This window comes from Passer montanus, unplaced genomic scaffold, assembly GCF_014805655.1.
Source record: "Passer montanus isolate IOZ18808 unplaced genomic scaffold, ASM1480565v1 scaffold1, whole genome shotgun sequence".
NCBI classification, from domain to species: Eukaryota; Metazoa; Chordata; class Aves; order Passeriformes; family Passeridae; genus Passer; species Passer montanus.
Window position 1 is genome coordinate 26910973 of NW_024356504.1, and position 17160 is coordinate 26928132.

The window sequence follows — 17160 nt, forward strand, 5'->3', positions numbered from 1 at the left end:
TAGATGGGATATTGGGAAGGAATTCCAAGCTATAGGGTTGTGGGTGGACAAAGGACCCCAGGAGAGGATGGAAACACACTCCCCTCCCCAAAATCCCTGTCTGCTCCTGCCTGGCCTTGAAAAGGCCACTCATCCTTTACATCTTGGCCAGCTCCTCTGCTCTTTTCCTTGCCTTCTTTCCAAACACCCTCAGGCAGTTTTTTCCCTGAGTCACTTGGCAGCGTGGGCCAAGGCTTGACAAGTGACTCATCACTCGGAGTGCTGAGGCCATGAAATGTTATTTTAGGAATTAAACACCCGACACGTTCGGAAAACAAATCCCTCTAAGGTGTCTCCCAAAGTGGCTCCTCAAAGGAAAATGTTTGCAATGAAGTCACTTCCCAAAAATGTCGCCTCCTGTGCTGAGTGGCTGAACCTCTTTCATCTTCCCTTTGTAAATGCTGGTGGTGGGTTTGGGAAACTGGAGAAAAATTCACCGTTTCACCTCATAAATGAGCTGACAATGGAACAATTTGCTGGAAAAGCGTTGGTTCTATTTTCCCTGTTAATTTTGTGGCTTGTGATGGTCGGAATAACCCATAAAATCCCAAAGAATCCCGGATTGGATGGGGATGATTGGGGTCTGTGCAATTATGGGAATCCTTGAGCCCACAATTTACTCTTCAGGCTGGTTCTTTTATGCTTCCCACGTGTATTTAATTTTGTGAGCCACACATTCCCATTTTCCCCTGATTTTTGTATCCTTTTCTTCTAAACCCAGCAAAATAACGTCATTATTAAAGGGATTCTCATGTGATGCCTTCATTCGGAAACAAACCCAAGGGGACAAAGTTCAGAGCAGCCCAGAACTGCTCTTGATTTACTGCAAATATGATTAAAATTTTATCTGAGGGCTTTTTTATCCATGTTTTATTTTCCCTCTGTACTTTGCTGCTCTGTGTTTTCATCCAGCACATAAAAGAGGCTTTTTGGGGGTGTTTTTTTTTCCAGCAGTTTAGCAGTGCAAAGGTGCTCGTGGAGGATTTAAATTCTCTGCAAGCTTCCCCTCAGTTAATCACGATTTTTATCATCTTAAAAGCAAAGCAGAGAGGGGCTGGGTAATAAAGGGCAAGAAATGCAAAGTGCAGCACGTTTTAAGGGTCACCCTGCGGAATTGGGATAAATTACAGCCAATCCCTCCCCGCTGGGACATCCTGGCTTTTCCAATGGGAAGGTGCCAGTTTTATTTGGATTTGTAGCTACTCCAGGTTCCAGGATAAAGCCCTTTTCCCTCACATTTTCATTCCTTAACTCCTTTCCTTGTACAGTAACACTATGCTTGGGAAAGGGAGAGTTTATAAACGGATTGAAGGCGCTGTTGTTTCATCTAAGCCCTGCTGTAAATGTCATGTAAACAGAGGTAAAATAACAAACAGCCCTGGAAATCACTTAACGAGGTTTCTGCAGCTCGTGGCTGCTCTTCCTGGGAATTTCAAGTTCCTCTAAATGAAACTTAACAGCAAGAAGCCTTTTATTTTCCTAACGTTTCCAACAGCTCTGGCTGTGGATTCATCCTTCATGGAGGGCTTTTACATCCCTGCCATGATGATTCCCTCACAGAAATAATAATATCCTGGCTTTTATGGGCAATTCCAGCTGACTGAGTCCTGGTTTTTAATCACTCTTCTCTCATGGAGAAGGAAATTGGTCAGAACCAAACTCGGGCAATCCTGATGTTCAGTTTTGGGACAGCTGTTTCTAACACATGGAATTTCAACCCAGAGCTGTTTTCCATCCTGGGAAGGTGCAGTGGTGCTTTCCATGGATCAGGTGTTGTAATAATAATAATAATAATAATAATAATAATAATAATAATAATAATAATAATAATAATAATAATAATAATAATAATAATAATAATAATAATAATAATAATAATAATAATAATAATAATAATAATAATGTATTGGCACATTTGGAATCCAGCATCTCCTAACCAAGCACTCCCAAGCACTCTGGAAGAATTAATTCCATCCCACACAGATCCCTTGAGGGGAATATTTCCATGCCAGAACTATGGACACTTAGGAAGGCTGACAATAAACTCTGGAATTGGGTCCTGGCTGGGATATTTGGAGCCTGGTTGGTGGGAGAAGGGGAGGAAAGGGACGGCAGAGAGGGAAGATCCATGAGGAAAATGCAAGTGCTGCTGTGCTTTTCTGAGAGAAATGCATTTCCCCATTTGGTTTTGCTTTCCTTCCTCCCAAAAAGTTCAGGAAAACCCCATTTCCTTGCTCCCAGCTTTGGATCTCAGATGTTTCTGAGCTGACCTGGTGGGAATTGCATTAAATTAGAGATAAATTCTGTAACAGCTTTTGCATCCCAGTACTTCTGCAGAGAAGCTCGTTTTCCCTTGGAAATGCTCACATTCCCTTGGAAATGCTCACATTCCCTTGGAAATGCTCATATTCCCTTGGAAATCCTCATATTCCCTGGAATAATTGATCCAGGCAGGGAAGAGTTGCTGGTCCTCCAGCTGCAGCTGGCAGCCCTTGGGAGAGCCACAAATCCATGGGGTTTCCCACAGCCAGAGGAAAGTTTGGATCACAAACCCACGGAGGATTGGGACAGTCCCAAGCTCAGCATATCCTGGCATGGGAAGCTGGGATAAAACAGGAAGCCACTCAGACTGCAATAAACTCATTATTGTTTTTTGGGGAAGGGGATTAATTAACTACCTATGGGATAAGATGGATAAATCAAGCGTGAGGAGCAGCTTCCACATGGAATGGGTGATCCCAAGGCTATATCCAGCAGGGCAGAGCTGTAACCTGGCTTCCATAGAGTAATCCTTTTGTCACCTGAAGTTTGTCACCTACAGGAATTTGGATTAGAAGTAATTCCTGCCTTGCTGGAGCGATGGGCTGGCTGACCATGGATGATCCAGCAGGATTGGTGATCCTCAGGGCTGGGGTGTCCCATTCTGTGTGCATGCCCTGCTAGAGGATCCTAATGATCATTCACTAATTAACTCTGGGAAATAAGTGCTGTCCATGCACTTCCCAGTCCCTGGGGAGATGGAAATTGTGCTGACAGCAGAACTTCTTCCTCTCCCAACCGTGGAGAGGAGATCTCGGAAGAAACACCATAGGAGGCTGCTCCGGGGGTGGATTCCTGAGCAAAGCACTTCCATGCTAAATAAAAAACTGGGAAGAAGCGCCTTCTCTCAAGGATCCAGGGAATGGGCTGTGACTCAGGAGTCCTGAATGGAAAAGCTGCTGCCATCTGGCTTCACCTCAGCACCCTGCCTGGGCCAGCCCAGCCGTGCAGGGACAACCTGCCACGGGAGCAGCGGTGCCAGCGGAAGGGTGGCATCACTGGCACCTTCCTAACAGGACACCCCAGCTGCCATTCCCCCTTGGATGTGGAGTGCAGAGGGCTCGGGAGGGCTGGAATAGCCCTGGGAAGCTCAGGAAGGTGGCACTGCCCCTGGAAGTGCCTGGCATGTGGGCCATGATCCGCGTCCTCCTTTGTCCTCCATCCTTTTTCCTCCATCCTTTTCCCGTGGAGCCAACAGGCTGAGGTGGATTTTGCTCCCAGCTAGCCACGGAAATAAACTGGGAAAATACACAATGGATGTGCAGAAATGTCAGAGTTAATGCAACTGAATGCCAGGCTTCCAGACTAATCCAACATTTGCATTTTTCTAACTTTAGTAATTTCCCAGACTTTGGATCTGGCTTCAATGAACACATAATTCCTTGTTTTCCTGACGAGGAGTGTGGATTTCAAAAAGCTCCCTCCATGCAGTGAATTCAAGGGGAAATGCTTTTTCTTCATATCAATCAAGCTCTTTTAAACAACTCAAGTTCATTTCACGCTTTTCTCCTTGATTTCTGTACCTCGTGATCAGCAGGAAAAGCAAAGCTCGGAAATAAAACTGAGCTTGTTTGGCAAAAATAGAATTTGCAGAAGCAAAATGGAATTTTAAAGCTGGTACCTCCCTTTGTCCTGCTTTTTAGGCAGGAATAGGCAAGAGAGGGATGAAACAGGGAGGATTTTATCCTGCTAATCCAGGTGCCCTCCTGAAATGCCACTTCCAGGTGTCCTGGCTGCTCTTTTCACCTACAAAAGGCAAAGCCCATCCAATATTTTGGCCAGCAGCAGGAAATGCTTAATTTCCTGTGGGATTTGGGGTGCCTGGTCCCAAACCTTTGGTGTCCCAAACCTTTGGGAGCTTTGGTCCCAGACCTTTGGCATCTCCAGGAACTGGTTAAAGCTGATTGGATTTCCCATGGAGAGGTTGGTGAACCTGGGGGTTGATTCCAGGAGAGGTTGGAGAGCATGGAATTGCAGATCCATTGAGACTGGAAAAACCTTCAAGCATCTTCCATCCCATATATTTGCTGAAGGTGAGGATCAAGGGACAACATTCCTTTAATCATCCCACTCTTGTCAGCCATGGATTATGGAATATTCCCTGCATCCAGTCACACTGAGGATGTCGGGAGCTGCTTTCCAACATAAAAATCTTTGATTCTCTGGATCCTGCCATTGGGAAGGCAGATTTGGACTAGGAAGAGGGGTCAAAAGAAAGAAAAATACAGGGAAGAAAGTATGCATTGGGATAGCCCCAAAGGGGCTGAGTGTCCATGGTCATCCCAAAAACCTCTACTCTGATATTGTTGCATTTTGGAGAAGTAAGGAAAGAATCTCAGATCTTTGGATAAAAAGCTTCTGCTGTCTCTTCTCCATAAATTAAAGTCTGGTGTTTTTTTGGTTTTTGTTTTTTTTTCTGGGAAAAGCTCACTTTGCACACTGGAAAATAGGATGCATTTCCCCTTTTCCCGTCTTTATTTATCTCGGCACAATTCTAATTGTTCCCATAAACCCCAATTCCCAGAGGGCACTGAAACCAAAGGGACTCTTTCCAATTCCAAACCAACGCTCCATTGTGTCCTTAAATCTCTTTCTTAGCCAGTGTTTCAGAGACCTGCCATCCTTTTCTTTGATATTCCCGCTTATTGCTCATGAAAGCAGGAAGAAGAGGCTGCTCCTCTCCCTTTTTCCCTTCTCCAAGACACAAAATGAGCAGCCTCCTTCCCGGCTTTTGTCAATGATCACCGGCTGCCATCTCCTATCAAAGCCCTTCCAGGAGTGACAGAGCGGAAAAAATAGGAAAGGACCAGGAGAGGAGCATCCCATTCAGCACGGAGCACTCAGCACCCACGCCTGGCTGCCTGAGAGGCAGCTCTGCTCCCGGGAAAAGCCGCCAGAAACAAAGGGAAGCGGCAGGAGCTCCGCGCGGTCCGGCCGCTGCTCATTTCAGCAGCTCCGGGATAATCGTTGTGCGCATCCCAAATGGACACTGGGGTGGTGGTTGGGATAAACACGGGCCAGGGAACACCGGTGCAGGGCAATTTCCCTCCTTCCTTAATGGATTCGTGTTTTCCTTGTGGGCAGCAAAGTGTCCTGATGTTTTCCTGGCGGGATCCGTCTCGCCGCGGGGTCATGGCGGGGACCCTCCCAGCGTCGAAGAGCAAATTCTTCACGGGCCAGATGCTGCCACCTTTATCCTCTCTAAGTGGTGCCTCACCCAGCCCCATCCAACGGGAATGGGCACGGCAGGGATGCGGGAGCCCGTGGGGTTCCCTCGGAGCCGTGGCCTCTTGGTTGCTCATTTTAATGGGGATTTATTTGGAGCAAACCGAGGAATTTCTCCTCTTCCCTTGAGTGAAGAGGAAAAAAAATCAACCCAATAACAGCAGTTTCTTCCTAGCTGTGAAATTCATGGATATTTGTATGCAGGAGTTTTGGCCAATTACGGCATGAAAGAGCAGCTATCCCTTTCCCAAATCTTTCTGTATCCTTCCCTAAATTCATTAACTCCCTTTATCTCAACTCCAGGCCCACATTTAGGCAGAACTCCTTTAAATCTACCATTTCATTTTTTTTTAGCAAAATATTTGGCAGCACATAAAATATTCACCTCGAAATGTGTCCCTACTTCTCAACGCCCTTTTCCAAAGTCTTCCCACAGCCTTTCCCAAAGAAATTCTTAAAAAAACCTAAATCAATGGATTTTTAACCCCCTGCCTAGAATAAATTCCAGCAGAAATTTAAAACAGCAGGAAAGCCTCACTTTTCCAGTGCTGCTGTGGACTATTATCGAAAAGTTGAGTGGAAAATCATCAGATTTCCATTTATTTCCTCATCTACCAGAAATCAGGGGCATCATTCCCATCTCAGGTACAATATGGGCCTGAATGATGGAGGAATTCAAGGGATTTCCGGAAATCTTGAAGGTCCACCTCATTAGGTGAATTGAGTGATTACAGTTTCTGCAAACTGGGAAGGAAAGAGGAAAAATAAGGGAAAACCCATGGAATGGCTACCTTTTCTCTGTGTTATTTATATGACTTTGGGGATTGATAAGGTAAGCAAGGAAAGAGGGAAAAATGGGAAAAAAAAAAACCAACCAGCTCATTGAAAAGCCAAGAATTTGGTCAAGGACCCATCCTTTACTTTTGCCATATAAGGAGCTGTTAAATACCTTTATTCCAGGTTGAGGGCGACGTTTAGGGGAAAATCCTTTTATTCTGCCATTTTCTTTCCTTTTTTTTTAGTAAATTTTTGGCAGAATTTTGGATATTCACCTTGCAATTGGGCTGCACTTCAGTTTTGTGCTCTCCTTGTACTGATAAGAGACTTGAAATCAAGGTTGGGTAAAGTTTGCAAAGTTATGAAAAAATTTATGGAGTTTTTTTTTTGCTTTAAAATGGACACTGTTATAGTTATCCCAATCCAAGGGGAAAGAAAGGACATTTTAGGAAGCAGGACATTGGGTGGCTTCGTATTTGCCACAGCAAATATTTAGAGTCCTGATATATTTAATAATATAATAATCACAGAGTATTCCAAGTCGGAAGGGACCCACAAGTTCATCAAGCCCAACTCTGGGATGGATCCCACAACTTCGGCCATTTTATCTCCAACCACCTGAGCTCATGCAGGATGATGGGCAAAAAAAGTGGGAAAATGGAGCTGACTGCCCTTTCCAAGCCATTTTCATGTCCCCAGATATTCCTGTGCTCCTTTATCCCAGCTCACTCCGAACTACCCTGGTTGCCTGTCCCGTGTTCCCGCTGCCGCGTTGCCTTTGGATCCTCCCCTCAACGGGAACGTTTTCCATGTCTGTCACGGGCCTGCTCTCCCGGAGATTGCCTGGAGGCTGAACTTTTGTGTAATAGATTTTGACACCCCATATGGCCCTTGCGGCTCTCCGCGGCACGAGCCGAAATCCCGCTTGCGTTGTTGGCAACTCCGAATATCTGGGAGCAGCCTGGCTTTTCCCCTTCCACGGCGAAATCCGCTTTTGGGGAGATTAATGTGCTGATCAGGCGCTGGCAGGGAGCTGCAGTAAATGACCTAATAGGTCTTTCCATCCCTAATTCCCGCGTTTTATTAAGAGGGACTCTTTGTTGCCGCGGCGCTGATTTGTCGGAGCTGTCACCGCCGAGGGGAGGCGGGAGAGGTGGCACTAACGGTGTCATCTAAATCCATCTTTTTTTTTGGCACCTCTGCCCCTGTGAATCACGAGGACCATCTGGAGAGCGGGCACGCTGCCACGCCGGCAGATGGGCAGGGGTGTATCGAGCTACGGGCCCGTGGATGATTATCAAATGTGCTGTTGGGCGAGCATTTCCAGCAGGAATATCCAACCAACTTCCTGGAATGAGCCCGGGATCCGTAGGTAGAAATGAGCCATTTAGCTCCCAAAAAATCCCATCCAAAATTCTATCCCTGGGCTGGGAGGTGACAGGGAGGGCTGCGGGGGGAAAGGCAGGGATTCTTCCCGGCTGTTCCGGTGGGTGCCGGTGGTTTAGCACCACCATGGGATCCTCCTGCAGCCACAACCCACATCCCAAGGTTTTAATGCCCAACAATTTCACACACAACTGGGGAAAAGGCTCATAATTATATATAATTTTATATATACATAAAATATAGAATATATCTAATTGTAATTCCTAATTATCATCGCTTCGTTCCATCCCAACGGGAGCATTTGCCTCCAGGCCTCGTTTGTGCAGCTGGGACACAAACACAGACAAGGCACAATTCGCTGCCACGGAATATTTTTAGCAGGTCATCCATTACTCCAGAATTTCTGCTTTCCCACGAGGGGTGAAAAGCTGTTTTTCCCCTCACATCCAATTTATTTCTTTGGAATTCAGACCCAGCCAAGCGCTCTCCAGCTGGGGACAGCGTGAGTGTCGCTGGAGGTGACTGGGGACACTGGGGGTAATTTTTGCTTCTCCTCACACCCAGCCCCTTTGGTTCAACCAATTGTTGTGGATTTAGCTCCAAGGCACAGGTGCAGGAAGTCCTCACTGCCCATCCAATCTTGAATTGTGGCTCCTCGGTGGAGCAGGGGGAATGGTGAGGGTGCTGCTGGCACTGCACTCATCCAAGGGGGGTCATTAGCATGGGCTCCCTGCCATCCCAAAGCGCCTGGATTTATCCTGGATCCAAGCTGGAGATGAGCTGGCTCAGCTCTGCCCATGCCATGCTGGGCCTGGCCTAACGAGCTTGGCCTAACGAGCCTGGGCAGCGCTCACTCCACATGGAGCCAGTCCCACTCTGCAGGGCAGGATGCAATTCCCAGGAATCCCATCCCAGTGGAAATTCACTGGAATGGCGTTTTTAATATGCAACCAAGGTGCTCAGAGTTTAGATACTGATTAAATAGGAGGTGCAGCAGGAAAATGGAGTTATTCCCACTGACCTGGAGCTCCAGGAGCCCTCCTGGGATACAGATCTGGGCGCGTGGCGAGGAGCAGCATCTCCAGCAGCGCCCTGATCTTTGGAAAATGGGAAAAAGTCTTGCAAAAATGATTTATTTTCTTCTGGAATACCTGATCAGAGCTGGATTGACAAGGGAATGACAGTTCTCACTTCAGGGCAGTAGCTAGAGGGATGGATCCATGTGGGATGGACAGGATCCTGTGTGTGATGGGAAGTTCTTAATGAACTCCTGATTGGCCTTCTCAACTTAACCTCCTCCACCCTGTTTGATTTTAATTCCAGATCTCAATTACAGCTTAGTCCAAGGTAATTGGAAAAAAAAAAGCTGGGATGTGGAATTAAACGGGAGCTGCCCACACATCTCCAGAGTTCAGTGGAGCCCCTCGGTGTGAGATGGTTTTTTACCACAAGCTGGGCAGATTTGCTCCTGTTTTATCAGGACTAATTCTCCCAGAGCCCTTGGCCACAAGCAGAGAGTTTAATTATAATAAACCCCTCTGGAACATCCCTACTCCGAGTGTATTTGGAATTAGGGAAGCCAGGGAAGCGGCTGCTCGTAAATCAGAGGGAGAAGCTGCTGGGACCCCCTCATTTTCCCAGTCCAAGTGTTGACCTGTGGGATTTGGCACTTTTGGGAAGTGGGATAGAATATCCTGATTCCATGATTCCTAAATCCATGCTTTTAGACATAACAGCAAACAGCCTGGAGTAAAAGAGCTGGATAACCCCATGTGAAGTAATTTATTAACTAAAGTCCTTCCTCTGGAATTTCTTTAAACTCTGCGTGGCTTTTTCTGCTGCCAAATTCACTCTGTGCTTTTGAAAATGAATTTTAATGTTTTTCCCCTTATCAAGATTGTTATTTTCCACTTGGCAAGCCCTGAGGTTTATCCATTATTCCTAATGGAGCCTGAAATTATTATGGGGGTGTTTATTCATCCCGGATGTTCATCATGATTAAAAGATCAGCTCATTCTTTGGATCAGGGTGATTTTGGGGAGCATTCACATGGAGGTGATGGGCTGGTTGAGCTGCCCAAGTGCCAGAGCTCTTCTCTGCAGTCACCTTCCCTCTCCATGAAAAAGAAATCATGGAATGGTTTGGGCTGGACCTTAAGGATCACCCAACAGGCAGATGTTGGATTAAGCTGGACCAAAGTGTTCCTGGGCATCTTTCAGACCTTGGAACGATGCTGATGGAGGTCCCACCAGTGCACACGGGATAATTTGTCCTTGGGATTTGGGAAAATACTCCTCCTGCTCTCCTAAAGCTCCAGCTCCATCCGTTACCCCTATAAAAGCTGGAGCTGGGATTTTCGGGCACTTCACTGCTCCAAGCCCTGGCTCCAGCTCTTGGACCAGCCACATTCCTGGAGCATTTCCATGGATGAAGAGCCAACTTTCAGCACCTCTCTGTAATTTTTGTAAGGACTGATTAAAAAATCTAGGGATAAGCCTCAGCATTCCTGGTGGGACAGATCCCTGCCTCCAGCCCGTGACCTGAGCAGGATCCACTGGAGACACATCCTGTGACAGTGGATTTTCTGGGAGCAGGATCTGGGCTTTAAAACACTTCCCTTCACCCATAAATGACCCCAGTCCTTTTATCCATATTATCCCTCATGGAGGGCGTCGTTCTTGGCACCCCACTCCATAAGGAATTCCCTCCCAAACAACCTTGAAGGAATGGATAAAGCCCTACAGCCGTGTCCCTGCTTCAATTTCCCAGGAAGACTGTTGGGAAGCCTAAGGAAGGCCATGCCCAGAGCCGCCTGTGGTGTCCAGGACAGTCGATGTTGGCTGCTTCCCATCCCAAGGAGTCTCTGGAAAGGAGGGCAGAGTTTGGAGCATCCAAGTCAGCAGCCAAATGACTTCCATTAGCAGCAGCCCATGGAATTAACCCAGGAATCACCACAGGCTCTGCCTGGGATAATCCATGAGAAGTTCAATTCCCAGGATTTCTCCGTAGCAATGGCTGGGATTCATCCTGCACCTCTGCAAGGTGAGCATTTACCAGATGTATCAATGGGATTTATCTGAGGGATTCTCCCCATGTCCCTTCACCTGGATCATTTCCCCATTCCATCGGTGCCCACCTCTGAGGAAATCTCAATTTTCTGGAAGCTGCAATAAATCCTTCATTCCAAGACACCCGGGAGAAGCACAAAGCCAAGGGCTGGGATGGACTGGGAGCACAGGGAGGGGCATTCCCTGCTGGGAGCTTCATCCCATGGATTGTGAGGGATCCTGGTGTCCCATCCACGGGACAGCTCTGGATTTTCCTGGATCCCTGCAATGCTCTCAGGTCACTCTGGACAGAGCAAGAGATGCTCTGACCCTCTCTACAGGGATTTCCTGGCACAAGGCTCATTTCCCTGGGTGGAAAAAGAGTAATTTGGAGAGCTCACAGATCCATGTATCCCTTTAAGGAATGGGTCACGGAGCGGGAATTGCTCCGTATCCCATGCAGAGCCCTTTGCTGCCTCATCCCCACCATCCCACGGCCATCCAGGGCCCTGGTCCTTAATCAAAGACCCCAAAAAGCTGGAGTCATGTCTCATGAATCCCCTTTGATCCTCAACAAGCGGATTCACGCTCTTTCAGCCTAAGTTTGGGGGATTTTTATTCTTCCTTCTCCTCAGACAATCCCTTTCAGCCAAAATTTTTCCCTGCTTGTAAAGTGTGCCATTATAGCACTCCGGGCAGGAGGAGATTAATGTCAGCTCCCATTTATGCATCCCTATGGATCAGAAGAGCCCTTTGTAATTCCCTGTTCTTTAGGGAGAAATGGGATTTAAAAATTCCCAAAAAATCCCCCATTGTCACTTCCCGGGTTATGGCTTTTAGGGAAATTCCCTCTGCCATAAAAAGTGATTTATTTTCCTTGGCCTGCTGTGAGGCAGCTGAGCCTGGCCAGACTCCTGAAATGATTCCCAACATTGATGGAGGACTTCATATTGTGGTTATAAAAGCAGGAGTTTTGGGATTTGCTGGAAAAGTCTCATTCCCCAGGCTGGGAGAAAGCTCCAGCAGGACCCATGTGCAAGCAATAAGGAGAGGAATGCTCTTGGAAAAGGCAGCTTGGAGGCTTTTGGCATCCTTTGGGTGGCCTGGGAAGGGTGGGAAGCTCTTGGGGAGTGCCAGGCATGGGGCTCGGGCTCTGGGAAAGGGAATTTTTGTGGTGTGGTACCAGGACACTCTGGCTCCTTCCCACCGCTCTGGATGCTGCTGGAGGAAAACATCCAGCTCCTCATTTCCCTCTGGAATGAGAATGAGCAGTGGGACAGCTCTGCTGCAAACCTTCCCCTTGGGAAAACCCTGCTGGCTCCCCACTCCCACTGCAGCTCTGCCTCGGGACCACTGCTGGGATATCCCAGCTGGAAAATTGCTGCCAGCACCTCCTGTTTTCCCATCCCTCTGGATGCTGCTGGAGGAAAACATCCAGCTCCCTGTTTCCCTCTGAGCCAATGTTTCAATGGACTGGGAATGTGCAACTTCTCTCCTGGAAATCCTTCACTTGGGAGAACCCTGCTGGCTCCCCACTCCCACTCCAGCTCTGCCTCGGGACCAATCCTTGGGATCATCCCAGCTGGAAAACTGCTGCCAGCACTTCCTGTTTTCCCACCAGACCTGTTGGGTTTTGCTTTCTGCATCCAGCATTGATTTCTGTGGGAATTCAGGCTCGGTGTGGCTCCCTTTGCTGCATGGATGGTCCCAGTACCCCCAACAACAAGAGGCTCAAAGAAATCCAGGCAGGACAGAGTGACCCAAACCCAAGGAATGCTCTGAAAATTTGGGTGTGGGTCTGACCAGCCTCAGCTGGATGAATTCCTGTCTCCTCGCCTCTCTCAGGATCCTGTGCAGAGCTGGGAGCAGGCAGGAGATGCCTGCAGCAGGACAGGAGTCAGTGTGGAATCAGGGCAATCCATGATCCTGGGGTTTGGGGATCTGTGGGAGCAACAGCAATGAAGAGACCTCAGGAAGGAAACCTGGCTTGGATAAAGCCTTGATTAAAATAAAGGAGGGAACACTACTGGTGATGTCCTGATTTTTTTTCCCCTCTCCCTGGATCCTGGAGTTCCATCTCTCAGAGGTTAATGCCATTTTTTGGCTCCTTTATTTTCTGTTGACAGAGGGTCCTTTCTTCCCTGTGGTTTTTGTTTGGTAAGTGGAGGATCAGGGCTGCAAAACCTCATGGATTGGTTTGGAAAGGGTTTGGAAAGGATGCTCCAGAGGGGGCAGGAGAAAGAGGAGGAGGAGAAGAGAAGGAGAAGGAGAAGGAGAAGGAGAAGGAGAAGGAGAAGGAGAAGGAGAAGGAGAAGGAGAAGGAGAAGGAGAAGGAGAAGGAGAAGGAGAAGGAGAAGGAGAAGGAGGAGAACTCCCAGAGATGTCTGGTCAGTGAGGGGTCCCTTTCTCCTCCCCCAACACAATTCCCAGAGCTCTCCCCAGCCCTTAGAGGGGCTGAATTCCCCCTTTGGATGCATCCACCTGGGAATTGGCACTGTGGGGTACAAGGGAGATTCAAACTGTCCCAGGGACTGCCACAAACCCAGCCCTTGCCTTTGATTTCCTCCTCCAGGGATTTCGTGTCCTCACATGGAAGGGAAGCAGGGTTGTTATTTTGGGAAGAGGGACTTGGGAACAAAGCTTGGACTCATCCCTGCACAGGGAACACTCCATAATGAGCAGAGATTGGAAAAATCAGCCTCAGCCTGGTCATGGAATGGCTCTGGTTGCTTTTCCTCTCTTCTTTTGGTCCTTTTTTAAATTGCAAATCTCTCCAGTCCTGAACCTTCAAACAATTCTGTTTCTCCTTCCATCTTTTTATGTATTTAAATGGAGTAATTTGTATATTTGGAGGTGGAAACTGGGATTTCAGCTGGGGGCAATTGGGATATGCAGCGAGGGGGGAGAGCTGGCACCCCCTTTTCACCCAGCCATCAATATCTCTGCACACATCAAATAAAAACCAGGGGGAAAAAAAAGATTCTAACTCCAAAACACAGCAAATTCCTTGATTGCAGCCTCCCTACAATTCCTCCGGGGTGAATTCCTCGTGGTGTTTGAATTCCGTGTAATAACGTTGTGGAAAAGGCTCCGATTGAAAAATTGGGGGGAAAAAAAAAGGAAAAATGGCAAGAAATCATCGACACAAATTGTTCTCCCGAGCTATTTTCCAAATGCTGCTGGGGATGTGATTTCCTTGGCTGACATCAGGAACACTCACCGCTCACTTGAAAGCCAGGAGAAGAATTGCAGTTGTTAACAGCCATCTCCAAAAAGATATTTCAAATTATCTCAAATTACTCGGCTGAAAGAGAAATCCGAGGATATTTCCTCTAATATCAGAGCTGCGGGAGGAGCCCATTCCCAGTTTCTACCCCCCACTGGAAATATGAGGAAAATACAAATTGAGCCCATATTTATTGAAGTCTCTTCCCTCCACCTCCCCCTTGGTTCCTTGGATTCCTTTTCCTGCCCACCAAAGGGGCTGGAAGGAGCTGGGAGGGCTCAGCCTGGAGAAAAGGAGGGTCAGGGGGATCTCATCCCTCTTTTTCCTGGTGTTTCCAAGGAAACTGCTCCCCAAAAAACCTAAGGAGAACATGAGTGAAACTCAACATCAATGCCCATCATGCTGTGAATCCATGGAAAATTTACCCCTCATCCCCTTAACCCACGGGAAAAAACTGTCACAGGGGTTTGGGACAGAAGGATCTGAAGGAATGGAATGTTTTCATGAGAAAAAGGAGGAATCCCGAGGCGAGGAAAAGAAAGGAAAAGTCAGGAGGATTACACAGGGAGCAGCTCATTATGGAAGCGTTGCAGAGTCATTATTTTAAATAAGTGCATCTCATTCCAGAGGCTGGGATGGGAAGCGGGCTGGATTCTGGATTTGCATTATTATTTATTCATGAGTTTTAAAAGGATCATTATTTCTGACGGACAGCTGCTGTCAAAAGATTTCTGGAGGGGAGCTCGTGTTTTCCCATAATAATCATTAATCAATAAACATCGGGAAGGGGCGCTGGGAATTCCATGTTTCCAGGATACACGGATACCTCTAATTAGGAGCGGGTTTCCATTTGGGAAAGCAGATCCTTTTCCCATTCCCTCTAATTGCACACAAGCTGAAGGGCAGGTGAGCACCCACTGTGGCTTTATTCCAAAAAAACAAGATCCTTGGAAGTGTCCAAGGCCAGGTTTGGAGCAAGCTGGGATAGCAGAAGGGTGGATTTGTGTCACCATGATATTTTCTGTAAAATCCCTTCACCAGGATTTCTCCTGGGAAGCTGAGAAGCCTCAGAGAAAAAGGAAAACAATAATTATCTGATTTGCTTCTCCTGTGTTCTGCTGCTTGGGAATGTGGTTGGAGGTCCTTTCATTGGTTCCATGTGAATTGTTTTTATTTACTGGCCAATCACAGCCACGTGTCTCGAGGTTCTGGGAAGTCATGAGTTTTTATTGTGCACTCCTTTCCCAGCCTGCTGTCTGTATCTTTTCTCTATAGTTGAATATATAATTTTAAAATATAATATCAATAATATAACAAATCAGCCTTCTGAACTATGGAGTCAGATTCATCTCTTCCCTCATCCTGGGAGCTTCACAACCATCACAGGTTTGTCCATGGAGGTGATTTCTTTTCCCAGTAATTCCTTTGGTAATTCCCCAAATTCAGGCTTGGAAGGCCGCAGGTGGAATTGGCCACAGGGGTTTGGAACCCACCCTTTCTCTCCTGTCCCAAATTCCTTCTCCTTCCCCAGGTCATTCCCAGGGATTTCCCAAGGATTCCCAGCTGTGCCAGGCTGGGAATACCCTCCTTTCCCTGGGCATCCAGGAATTATTCCAGAGCTCCTGCTTTTGCTGCTCCCCTCAGCACATCCCTGCCTCCATGCCTGCTCCCCGTTTCCTGGGGGAATTCTCAGGTGAAGACTTCCCTCAAAACCTCATTTTTCACCCATGAATAAGCCCCATATTATAAATTTCATTTGATTTTTTAGCACAGAACGGTACCAGATGGATTTGGGATACTCCTTGTCCGTGCACTCCAGCTTTGGAGCTATGAGGAATAAGCAGGAAATCTGAGTCAGGCAGGCAGTCCAAACCCCATGGTGGGGGAAAAATCCTCAAAACCATTCCCAAACATGCTGCAGAAAAATTCCCTCCAAAACCCCCCAGTATTTCCCAAGGTCACTTTTCCCTGGCTGCTCCCACCTTATGCAGGAGGGAGATGTGGCAGGGAAGGGAATTTTACAGAGTTTTGTGATGGATTTGGAACTGGAATGTTAAACACTCCAGCAAAATTTCATTTTTAATAAATTCACACCCTGAATTGCTGCCCTGTCTAATAATAAATTGCATTTTCTGTGTTGCCATGAGTGTTTTTGATGTTCCAGCCTAAAATCCGGAGGAATTGTGCCGGCAGGAAAAGCAGCAAGGAGTCACCAAAGTCGCAGCTCTTTGAAAGGGATGCTAAACTCTGATCATGAAAGCCTCCTTTGGAAAAATATGTAAAAAAATCCCGAAATTCCACTCAAATGAGCTGCCTGGAATATTTGATGCCCTGACAGCTGTACAGCCTCAAAGGCAGGCAGAGAATGGGCCTGAAATGCTCATTAAAATCCCAATAAAGCCAGGCTTTAGGAAAAGAGGTCCTTTTCTCCCCGGCACCATGGGAGAGAGTGGAAATTCCCACTTTTCCCACCCTCCCCTTGCTCCACTTCCAATCCCTTTCCCGGGCTGGGTTAACCGAGCTAAAAATGAGGAATTTTTTCCAGCAGGTTTTAACCCGCACAAACCCTTGGAAGGTGGGAATGTGCTGCCTCCATCCCTGATTTTGGGTTTCCAGAGACCACAGTGGATCAGGATTTTTGGGGTTATCCTACTTTTCTCCAGGAGCTTCCAGAGGCTCCTCCTTGTCCGTGTGGAGCCACCTGAGCATCCTCAGGTGCGCCGGGAACGCTCCCGCTCCGTCCTCCGCTGCCATCCCAGGCTGCTGCTATTAAAGCCTGGCCCAGAGCCCGAAATTTAATCCTGGGATTAAAGGCAGCACACGCTGGTCCTGCTGGGAACATCCACATTTTCTGAATGAGCGCGTCCTGCTCTGGGCTAATTAGGAGCAGGTTGATTGCAGCATCTGTCACCTGGAGCTCCGCGATTTGTCCCGGGGGCTCCCGGTGGGGAGGGAGCTGTCAAAAGCTGGGAAGGGGCAGGATGCTGGAAAAGGGCTGGGAAATCCCCCCTGGAAAAGTGGGGAGAGAGAGCTGGAAAAAATCCAGGCAATTAGAGGTATTGTGGTGGCCTAATTGCCCTGTTTGGCCATGATTTTGGGGAGATATCCATGGAAACGGAGGGATGGCTCGGTGGTGGGCTG